The sequence below is a fragment of the Cydia amplana genome, chromosome 6, assembly GCF_948474715.1.
Source record: "Cydia amplana chromosome 6, ilCydAmpl1.1, whole genome shotgun sequence".
NCBI classification, from domain to species: domain Eukaryota; kingdom Metazoa; phylum Arthropoda; class Insecta; order Lepidoptera; family Tortricidae; genus Cydia; species Cydia amplana.
Window position 1 is genome coordinate 1,953,554 of NC_086074.1, and position 11,406 is coordinate 1,964,959.

The following is an 11,406-nucleotide window of genomic DNA, read 5'->3' on the forward strand; positions in this document are numbered from 1 at the left end:
GACGTTCGGTCGTATTGGAGTCTGAACTCCTAGTACAGAGTCAATACAAACAGTCCAAAACGCCTAAGATTTTAAACTTCCCGCTATGTTTTGAGTATGTTTGCTACTAATAAACGTAAAATACTTCCACACAGGAGTGTTTTTCGGAAAGAAACTAAAAGTATCTCAAAGTAAAATAATACTTGCAGGTTCGTGCGTGTAGAGGGGCCATAAAGCGTTCCCTTTTATTATAATTTAGTCTACTCAAACTGACTACCCGATTATTGCCTGTGAATGTGTGCGTAGACGTCATTGAGAATATCTCCGTCTTTCTCTAAGACGCAAGCGTGAAAAGGATAGATCTTGGTAGCATCGAACTTTACGACTTTTGACCTCTTCCTCGGTTATGGTAGCCTGGTACTTTTGGTAAACATTTGTCTTGATAAATCACTGGTCGTCGGTTGCATATCGCTAATAGGTACGGGGCAAATGACCTCTTCCTCAGTCATGGTATCCTGGTACTTTCTGATTAATGTTTGTCTCGTTATGTCGCCAGTATGTCGCCGTTATGTCGCCAATATGTCGCCGTTATGTCGCCATTATGTCGCCGTTATGTCGCCATTATGTCGCCGTTGTGTCGCCATTATGTCGCCGTTGTGTCGCCATTATGTCGCCGTTGTGTCGCCATTATGTCGCCAGTATGTCGCCAGTATGTCGCCATTGTGTCGCCATTGTGTCGCCAGTATGTCGCCATTATGTCGCCAGTATGTCGCCGTTATGTCGCCATTATGTCGCCGTTATGTCGCCAGTATGTCGCCATTATGTCGCCAGTCGCCAGTATGTCGCCAGTATGTCGCCATTATGTCGCCAGTATGTCGCCGTTATGTCGCCAGTATGTCGCCATTATGTCGCCGTTATGTCGCCAGTATGTCGCCATTATGTCGCCAGTATGTCGCCGTTGAGTCGCCAGTATGTCGCCATTATGTCGCCGTTATATCGCCAGTATGTCGCCAGTATGTCGCCAGTATGTCGCCAGTATGTCGCCATTATGTCGCCAGTATGTCGCCGTTATGTCGCCAGTATGTCGCCATTATGTCGCCAGTATGTCGCCGTTGTGTCGCCATTATGTCGCCGTTGTGTCGCCATTATGTCGCCAGTATGTCGCCAGTATGTCGCCATTGTGTCGCCATTGTGTCGCCATTGTGTCGCCAGTATGTCGCCAGTATGTCGCCAGTATGTCGCCGTTGTGTCGCCATTATGTCGCCGTTATGTCGCCGTTATGTCGCCAGTATGTCGCCATTATGTCGCCGTTATGTCGCCGTTATGTCGCCATTATGTCGCCATTATGTCGCCGTTATGTCGCCATTATGTCGCCGTTATGTCGCCATTATGTCGCCATTATGTCGCCATTATGTCGCCGTTATGTCGCCAGTATGTCGCCATTATGTCGCCAGTATGTCGCCAGTATGTCGCCGTTATGTCGCCGTTATGTCGCCATTATGTCGCCATTATGTCGCCGTTATGTCGCCATTATGTCGCCGTTATGTCGCCATTATGTCGCCATTGTGTCGCCATTATGTCGCCGTTATGTCGCCGTTATGTCGCCAGTATGTCGCCATTATGTCGCCAGTATGTCGCCAGTATGTCGCCAGTAAAAGAGTATAAAAGGCAGGAGCGGACCGCCGGTATTCATTCATTCTTCAACCATCGGCTAGCAGTGACTCTGGTTCTCGGGCGTTTAAGTATTCGGTGAGCAAAGTTCCTCTACTACTGTTACTATGTTTGTTTTTGCCGGGAATTATCCTGGTGAATTTAAACGTGGAAATGGTGTCTGTGTTTGGTTTTACGGGGACAATATCGTCGTAAAGCTGATCTTAGACTTTTGTGGAGATTCTTTGTTACCGTGTACGGGATTTAAATATAGTGAAGTTTCCTACGCAGTGTTTTTCTAAGTGCCGCCACGTTATGCAGGGACAATATCGTTGCATAGCAGGGACTTGGAAAGCGTGTCTGTGTTTAGTTTTACGGGGACAATATCGTCGTAAAACTGAACTTGGGCTATTGCGGGGATTCTTTGCTACTGTGTGTAGTTATAGTGAAGTTTTCTACACTGTGTTTTCTAAGTGCCGTCACGTTATGCAGGGACAATATCGTTGCATAACAGGGGCTTGGAAGGCGTGTCTGTGTTTGGTTTTGTGGGGACAATATCGTCATAAAACTGAACTTAGATAGCGGTGTTTAAGGGAATTTCACTTCTGTGTTTAGTTAGTTTGATTTTGTGAGTAGTTTGGTTCATAAAATTGAACCTAGTTATTTTAGTGTTTTACTATGGGGTCTTTTGCTATATATTTTAAAACCAGATCATTGTTTGGACTGACTGTTTGTCCGACTGGACCGCTCACCCCTTGCGGTGTTAAATGTGAGCTGTCTAGGAGTCTTTTTGTTCCAAGATGAGGGTTATCTTGGCACCTTCTCTTTACCAACATAGAAGGTGAAAAACGTCTCCCTCCTTAGCTCTCCAATGTCCAGCTGTTAGATGAATAATGGGGATGTCACGTGCGCATCATCCGGAGTAATCTGGGCCCATTTGAAATCTACAGTATTTGGAGGCTTCGTATATTAAATATATTTATTTATACCACTTATATACATAATAGGGCCCTGTCTTACCCATGTTGCCACCCTGCCTTTGTGCAACCCGCCATGGGGGGAGACAAGTCCACGAGCTGTTAGGTTGCATTCTCGGAATCGCTCGCCGAACTCTTACAGCTTCTTAGTAGGGATACACTTGCGTATATTCCAAAGTACCAGGTCGATGGTAAGTACGAACTGTGCTTTGGTTATACAAGAGTAGGGACAAGGGTAGGTTTAGGGTAAATTCACACACTAATTATTCGGAATTTAGGGTTCGTTTTAGTCTTGGTCTGTAAAACTGATGTATTTTCTTCTTAAGGGACTTCAACTACGGTCTCGCTATACTAAAATTGTGCGTGAATAGGTATAGGGTTTGAATTGCTTAGATCTTCCAATATTTAAATTATTTGGGGAAAATAATTAACGTAAAATCTTATCTCTATTTTTATTTATGAAGTTCTGGTTTTCTGGTGTAAAGACGAGGTACTGAGTATTACAATCATGTTTCTAAGGTATTTACACAATAAAATCATAAATATCAAGTTGGGATTAGGAACACAGTCTATTCGGAGATAGAAAATCGACGACTAGCTGTTTTAGGGAACCTTTGGCAGGCAAGAGTAATCCGAAGGACATTTTGAGTGAAATAATGCTCATCTTGATATTTCAGTCTCATAAAATATAGTATATTTTTAACAAATAAACTTAGTACTTCGTTTATACTTCTAAAAGACTAGAAATACAGTTTATATTTTAGTTCTGGGGAATGGAAATGGGATTCGCATCCCTAGTTTTTGAAATAAAAAAGAATAGTAATTTTGATGACTGATGGATACTTTGACACTTCTTTCCATAGCCATCTAGGTACGCATAGGTTCCGAAGTGTTGGTCATAGCCCGTCTGGCTAAAAGGTAGGGTAGGAGTTCCAATTGACCTTGCTGATTGGACTAGGAGCCCCCAATCCTGCATCGAGCATATGGGTAGCATATTTCGTATAGAAGCTGATAGTTAATAATATTAACTTGAAATGCTAGATGTAAATGGGCTTACCCCAGGAGTGCTACTCATATGTTATCCCGGAGGCTTAATAGATTGTAGCAGGCTTTTACCAACCCCATTTTTAAACTCATTTTATCAAATATATTTCTTTTATATTCATATTATCATATATGCTGCATTTACCTAAATAACATTATTTGAAGTAAAATATAACAACATTTACATTACAATAATAAATTCTGGTAACTTTCAGTACTATTTCTGTATTTTAATAAATTATTCTAGTAAGTTACTCGTTAACATCATAATAAATGTGCTTCCAATATCATAATATACTTTTCCTAAAGTCTAGGTAATTGTAAATAAAATCAGAGTCCAAAATTTAGCTGATACTCATTAAAGAACTTAGGGTACCGCGGTTCACTTCGAGGGGTCCTAACGCTAGACTAGACGATCACGACTAAATCACATGGCCAAATTTCAGGGGTAAATCTAAAGGGGGTGTTTATATTATGGTTAATTAAGTAAGTAAATTAGTAGGTAGTGGGAGGTTACATAAGGTCTACATTTTATCAAGGTTTCTCCGTTTGAAATATACATCCTTCTGTTAAAATTAAGCTCTCCATCTATTCATTAGTTAGTTAAACGACGTCTGTCTGTCAATTACCGCTTGATATCTACATTGTACCCTCAGAGCATTTATTTTTATTTTTATTTATTTAATAAATCTTACAGCTATCTTAACAGTTTCCCAATGCGATAGTGTAGGCAGGCTATTAACATTAAGAGCTAATTACTTATAAACTAGGTATATACTATAAGTACTATAACTAAGAATAACACAAAACACAACACAAACAATGTAACCTTTACAAATTAGCTTTCAGAACAATAAAATACGTCATAGCATTTAATACTTCCTTCCTATATCTGTGATTGTACCCGTACCATGAGTCACTGACAGCGTCAATACTGACATTAAACGCTAACGTCTACGTAATTTACTTTTTATACATCTCGCTCGCACTAATATGTCAGTACGAGCGAGATGCATAGAAAGTATGTTACGTAGACGTTAGCGTATATTATGCCAGTTTGACACTGTCAGTAACTCGTGGTAAGGGTATTGTATCGACAATAGTTTGACTGAAGTGTCCAATAGTGGAGACCACAGAATATTCGTAAGTAATAAGTAAAGTAATTTGGGGGTAAGTAATAACTACGTTATTCCATAATGTTCTTAAATAAATCACCCTACAAGTAGTTCGTTTTTTTAGCATTAGAAAGAACTTGCAAGAAGTTAAGCGATCTTGACATGTCTTTTAATTGAAAAACGCTTTTTAAAATTCATAATTGTTACATATTTGCCGTAACTTATGTTTAAAATGTGTTATTCAATTAAAAGACACATCAAGATTGTTTACCTTATTTCTAATGCTAAAAAAACGAACTATAGTGTGTGGTGCCATTGCTAATAAACAAAACATTAAAGTGGAAAAACGTTAAATTTTCCAACTGAACAATCACGCTTCGAAATCCAGAGATATTCTTCAAATATTGCTCGTACTCACTTCTCCTTATCGCAAGCTCCTAACTTGTTTAATCATGCGTTCCAAAATCAAACTTACATGCTTGAAATACAGTTCACATTTTCTTGCGATATTGTGAGTAGATAAGGGGAGTAAACGGTTTGAAGTAAATCGGCTACACGCTTTGAGCGTTTCGATTCTTTGAGCAAATGCAAATAAACTACGTTTACCAAATCGTAAATCAAGGCACTTGGTGCGCGGCTCCATTGTTCAAAAATCTGAGTTTCTAAGGGGCCTACAGATGGCACAGATGACCATTTCGGCGAACGATATCGGCCTGTCAGTTGTTCGGAGCTGTCAAATTTTGCTTTTAACTGACAGGCCGATATCATCCGGCGGACTGATAATCAAAAAAACCCGCGGTTTTCTCGGCGACTGCTCCCAAAAACGACATGCCGAAATAACACGAAACTTGGTATGAAGATAATAGATTTCTTCAAAATAAAATGGATGTCACATACAGTTTAATCGACGATAATCGACTTGCCATCAAGAAAGTGCGGCAGTCATTAATGCACACGTGTTATTTTTATAGGACTTTCGCATTTACGGTGGCGCCTCCACACTGACACTTGCCAAGTCGTTGTAGACTTAGCTTAGTTTTAACCTCGTAGGGCTCACCATACAAAGTTACCCTAATTTTAAAGTAAACTAGGGTGACTTTCGTTTGTTTTAGAAAACAATGAAACAAATGAAATGCTACTTTATGTAGTTAGTGAAAGGTTCGAATTAGATTGAAACACAGCGTAGGTACATTGTGCACATTGGGCCTTACGAGGATACAAGGATTTGAAATACATACATACAAAGATGAACTTCTACAGGTTTTCAATAAAATTAAAGGTGTTATAGCAACAAAGCACATTTCAGACATTTTTGCAATGTTATGAAATATTTTGAATTCGTGTCAATTTCGTTCCTATTCGCTTGACAATGGACACGCGCAGATCCGCGAGCACTTATCGAAGCGTATTCCGTCGCAAGTGGCTTCACATCGCCATTATTTTGCACGAAACAGAGGAAGAGCAACAAACGACGGGTGTTATGGTTGTGAAAGTTATTATTTATTTATTTAACCTTTATTGCATAAAAAACCTTACAGTACAAACTGCGGACTTAATGCCATGAGGCTGAGGCATTCTCTACCAATCAATCTTTAGGCAAAGCAGAGATGCGATTATTGGCAATAATAGGTAGGTACATTCTGGCATTTTCAAAAATCAAAAATACCTGAATCAAACATGCAAATATCTCAAATACCAGAATGACATTTCAGCGTCTCGTATTTTAATATAAGTACAACAAAATAATTATCTACTGCTTACGAGTATAGCCATAAGGTTTATAACTAACTCTTCAAGTGGCAAGAACCGGCTTCCGGACAATTTAAGTCATTTAAATCTGAAATTCGATTAATTGAAATAAAATCGAAATTCCAGCAACTCAAATATGACATATGAAAGCTTGAAAGGCTAAGTTGATAAATGATCGGGATATGCCAAAGCAGAAACGTGGCAGAAAATAAACAGCTGATAAGCGCCTGCGTTTCACGAATAGCAAAACAGCCGGTCGATATAAATCTAGTGGAACTAACCGTGAATCATTCAAAACTGTCAGAGAGAAACAAGGAAATAATCTGAAGTCTTATTGACAATAGTGGCCAATTACTATGGAGTGGCTAATAACTATAGCAGTCACCCTGTAATTATTAACCTTTTAACCGCCAGCAATTTTTGATCGAGCGTCCTCTTGTCGCCACCGACAGTAATTGTACCACGCAGAGTAAGGTTGGCATAGTTACGGGAGTTATAAATGTGCTGTAAAAACCAAATCAGATCTTTGTCTTATTTATCAAACTGTGGCGAAATGAGCTGGATATGTACGTAATGTCTTATAATATATTGACAGACTCTGACGGTTAAAGGGTTAAAGGAACGCTACCCGTTCTGGTCAAGGAAAAGCATTGATATTATTATGATAAATAAAAATATAAAATAATAATAAATCATTTATTCCAGACAACAACGATCCATAGGATCCATACATTTAAGATAATATTAAAAATAAATAAAATTAGGTATAGGTATATAAACCCCTCATTATATTCCCAGAATATGAACGTAATTATCATACTATATTGTTTATGATGCCAGTTTTCATGTGTGTGTACAAACAGGAACAGTCCTAACTGTACATCGGTGGACCTTATTACAAAAGGCATAATGTCCACTGATGTACCTACAGTTAACAGTGTGGGCGATGGTACCCACTGATAAAGTTCACATTCAAGGGCAAACTGATAACTCCATAAATTTGAACTGGGTGAGATGGGGATAAGTACTCGTACCTAAATGTACCATTAAAGCGTGGCTTGTACCCCTAGTGTAAATTTCATTCAATAGCGTGATTGACGTAATGTAGGACTGTAGGTACACTAGGGGTTCTAATACTTGAAAAAAACTTGATATTTAAATTAAGACGGTGTTATGGTCGAAAAAATCGTTTTATTTCCATTTCGTACATCGTTTTGTCATTGTGACAAATATATGTGATGGGCTTCTAGCGGCTATAATATCCTGGTAATTTTTTTGAGTTTTGTATGGATTTTATTTTTATTTTTTTATTATCAACTCCCTGTCAATACCACTTTACAGAGTAATCCAATACGTGATATGTTTTGTCTTATTTTCAAGAATAATGTAAATGCTGATATATTGATTTCCAATAGGTAGGTATAATACATCAAATACATGTAGGTACATGTATTATACTGTACATTTAAAACAGTTTATAACACAAATCCAAAAAAAAATTCACAAAATAAAAACTATAATCAGGCGTGGCTCACTCCGCGATTTCGTCGCTTTGCTACAGGTAGCTAAAAGTACATCCGTTCGGCCCCAATTATGGGGAAAGCCATAAGCCGCGCGTGGCGCTGTCGCCACCTAGCGGCCATATCTGTGCTGATCATAACAGACGCGTTTTGTTAGAGAGTGAGTTTTCTGTACTTAGCACTATTATTTATTCTGTGCTATAATATCAATGTTTTTTCCCCTGTCTCCCCTACTCAGTTCTCTTCCTCAAGACATGAATCAGAATCAGTTGGCCTCAGTTTATCTTGCTGAATACTTCACTATTAAAATGAAGCTGAAATTTATCTTTACAATTTTAATAATCATTATTAGTGTGGACTGTGGACTAGTAAAACAATTCGCTGGAAAAGTGAAAGAAGATGTACATACAGTAGTTGAAGGAACTGTTAATATTATAGGAAAAGGGACACATAAAATAACAGAGGGACTTGGCTTGTTTTTACATAGAAATGAAGGTAATAATAATAAATTTTCTGGACCAAAGACGGCAGCATCTACTAAACAGATTTCAAATGATGAGAAGATAGATACGAATAACAATGGAGCAACAGATAATAAACATGAGGAAAATTTCGGTGAAAATAAAGATCTTGCACAAAGTTATAATCATATACAACCCACTGCTGCTCCTATTATAAAAGAAGATACTTCAAATAATGATGACAATAAACATTTTCCCGAAAACATTAAACATACTGAGCCTGCAACTGAATCAAACTATAATAAACACCCGGAGTATGAATCTAATAGCAATAAGGAAAACATAATACAAAATCCAGGTACAACAACTGCATCAAAAGTTGGAATTACAACTGAGACGTGGCTTACCGGCGCTGAACTAGAAAATATTTTGCCCACTATTACCCATAATGAAACTCATTTCACTGGCGATAATAATGATTTGGGCACTGGAGAACAAAATAGTACAACTGAAATTGAATCAAGCAAAGGTGATGATGAGAATATAAAACCAACAGAAAGTAATGAAAATAAAGCTAATTTGGTATCAGATCAAATGTTTTTTAAAGACAATAAGCCGCAGCAAAATGAGAATAGTCATAACATTTGTGCTAAAGGGTTAGTGAGAACAGCAAATGGCGAATGTCGTAAACAGGTAGAGATTGATGTTAGAAAGAAAGTGGAGCCTGTGGTGGCTACTGTCTTCCAAGCTGATAGCTGTGCTAGTGGTTATGCGAGAGCTTTGGATGGTTCTTGTCAGAAGATTGTAGGTTGAGGTATGGAGACTATAATTTCGTTATATAAAATTATATATGGAAATATACTTGTAACAAAATAGTATTTTTATGGTTTTACGAAAAGTTTGATGTGGTTAAAAATAAGAATACATACATTATACTTACTGTACTCTACATTACGAGTTTTAAATATATACTATATTGATAGTGCTCAAGTATTTTTATTATATTTATAACATTTCACACTTTAATAACAAAACTTCCATGAGACAAAGACATATTAAATATATTAAAAACGGGTCACTCACGGGAAATGAGGGTAGTTTCTCGCCCCCCCTGCCGCCACCGGCGCCTGCGCCGAGTCATCGGGCGCGGAGAGCTGCGGCCCGCAGTCTGCGCCGGTCCGTCACCGTAAACGCAAGCTCCAGGAGCTGCTCCTGATGATACTTCTCGGAACGAAGTGAAACATGTCGAGCGTTTTTCGACTTAAAATACGTGAGTGACCCGTTTTTAATATATTTAATATTTCACACTTTAGTAGCTAAGTCACGAGTAGCCATTAAACAAGTCGAATTGGCGTGCAGTGTGGTACATATACAAACAGCAACACTCTTAACTGTCCATCGGTGGACCTTATGCCTTTCGTAATAAGGTTTACGAACTGTCTGTTAACAATGTGGGCGATGGTACAATCGACAGACGTGTCATTAATCGGCTGTCAGATCACGGTGTGCTACTGACAGTGTACAGTCAGCAGCAGAAGTGCTGAGATTGCGAATCACTTGAGTTTTAGCCTCCTAAGGCCCAGCCGTACAGTCAAAACATTAAAAATTTGCCAAATTTGAACCTAAATTGTAGGAAATAGAGTTTATTTTGCGTTGTTTGAAAATTGAACGAAACAAAGCAAAAGCGACTCTGTTCCAATTGAACATGGTTTAAATTACATCGAACTGCATATGTACTATAGGTAGGACCTTGGGCCTTAGGAGGTTAGAGCGTTTTCACATTATTCGATCAGATATCGGATATCGGACGACTCTTGGAGGCAAGTATCTGCTAGAAATTGCCCTATATCCTCAAGTCCTTCTTTTTTGAGTTAAAATCATCTTTAGACATTTTTTCTACTCCAGCACTTAAATGTGTCAATTAAATGACTGACAGTGATATCTAAAGCAATGTCATTTGAATGCTTTGTCTATAGGCTCATAAGATGACTGCTAGCAGTCATCTTATGAGTATAATACAACTGCTTTATTTTTTTTAAAGATACAAGTTCCGATCATCTTGATTGAAAGAGGTATGTTTTCATTTACAATAATAACTCTTTTTTTTTTAAATAATAACTCTTTTTTTTTTTAAATAATAACTCAATTTTTTTTAAATAATAACTCTTTTTTTTTAATAATAACTCTTGTTTTTTTTTTTTTTTTTTTTTTTTTTTTTTTTTTTTTTTTTTTTTTTTTTTGCTGCAGCTGTCATAGAAAAAGTAATGTATGCAACAGCTCATAATTGGTTCTTAAAATTCTCGGGTCTTTTTTTACAAAACTCGACTACGTCTCGTTTTGTAACTTCGACCCTTGAATTTTAAGAACCCTTATTATATCACTGTTGCATAAACTACTATTATGAATTAGTAAATAAATGCATCTTTTTATTTTACTTCCTTTTGGTCGTAACGGACAATGTAAAAACGGTCTTATAAATTATAATGTCACCAAGGCACACCAAAAACAGACCCACCGCGCTAAGAATTAGAAAACTTCATTCCTTCATTCGTTTAAATTCGCAATAGGTTCGCATTCGCAATAATTATAACTGGTTTGGCAGTTCTTGACTCAGTAACCACCAGGTACCAGGTAACTGCTTCGGGTATCTTTTACCTAATGATCAAAGAGAGAGAATTAATAATCACAAAAGAGCAAACGTGTGTGAAAATCATTGAACTAGGTATCTAAAGCTGTTTAGTGCTATCTAAAGCTTAGCAGCTTTCGTTCCCGACTGTACTGTAAGCTTACTGGCTGCACATGATGAACTATCTGGAGTAACGTCGATCGTAAGGAGTTAGGAGACAAGTTACGGATCAAGTTACGGGACTAGTTGGACCAACATAAATGCTGCGATAGATGAAAATTGAAA